At 29.4% G+C, this 962-nt stretch overlaps 1 protein-coding gene across 1 annotated transcript in view; it reads right to left on the bottom strand.

Annotated features, from left to right (window-relative positions):
* The window catches only part of LOC106882078 (probable E3 ubiquitin-protein ligase HECTD2), a 21,485-nt gene that overhangs the window by 15,630 nt on the left and 4,893 nt on the right, over positions 1–962 (bottom strand). The gene's annotated exons all lie outside the window — the stretch shown is intronic.

Below are 962 nucleotides of genomic sequence, written 5' to 3'. Positions count from 1 at the left end.
ATAATAATAATAATAATGATAATAATAATAATAATAATAATAATAATAATAATAATGATAATAATAATGATAATAATAATAATAATGATAATAATAATAATAATAATAATAATAATAATGATAATAATAATGATAATAATAATAATAATAATAATAATAATAATAATAATAATAATAATAATAATGACGATAATAATAATAATAATAATGATAATAATAATGATGATGATGATGATGATGATGATGATGATGATAATAATGATAATTTCATTTATTAGCCACAAGGGCTGACATATAGGGGACGATACAGTAGACATGGACAGTGGGGATTTTACACACAAACAACGACTACACAATTTTTTTATTTCTTTATTGCCCACATTGGGGGTTAAACATAGAGGGGACAAACAGGGACAGACAAAGGGATTAAGTCGATTACATCGACCCCCAGTGATTAATTGGTACTTATTTTAATCGACCCCCGAAAGGATGAAAGTGGAAGGATGAAAAGCAAAGCTTGAACTGAGCAGAATTTGAAAACAGAATGTAAAACCAGACGAAATGTCGTTAAGCATTTTGTCCTGTGTGTTATTGATTTTGCCAGCTTTCCACGAATAACTGATTCATATGTGATCTATATCAAAATCTTGTTGCTCCAATTTGCCTCACTGAACAAAAAGGTGAGCTCCAAATCTTTACATCATGACTGAATAAGCAGCAATAGAAAAGAAAGCATCCAACCATAACAATGGCAGCTACTTCTTCTACATTCTAAAGCATGGAATACTGGAAGTAATACTGATTTCAAATTTTGGCTCAAGGCCTGCAAGTTTGAGGTGGGTGGGTAATGCATTTACATTGATCCCAGTCTTCAAATGGTTCTTTATTTTATCGACCATGAAAGGATGATTGGTAAGGTCGATGACCTCAGCAGAATTCATATATATATATATATATATATA

This window comes from Octopus bimaculoides, chromosome 14 (assembly GCF_001194135.2).
Source record: "Octopus bimaculoides isolate UCB-OBI-ISO-001 chromosome 14, ASM119413v2, whole genome shotgun sequence".
NCBI classification, from domain to species: domain Eukaryota; kingdom Metazoa; phylum Mollusca; class Cephalopoda; order Octopoda; family Octopodidae; genus Octopus; species Octopus bimaculoides.
Note: the sequence above shows the minus strand (reverse complement) of the source record. Positions and strands in the feature narration are given on the sequence as shown.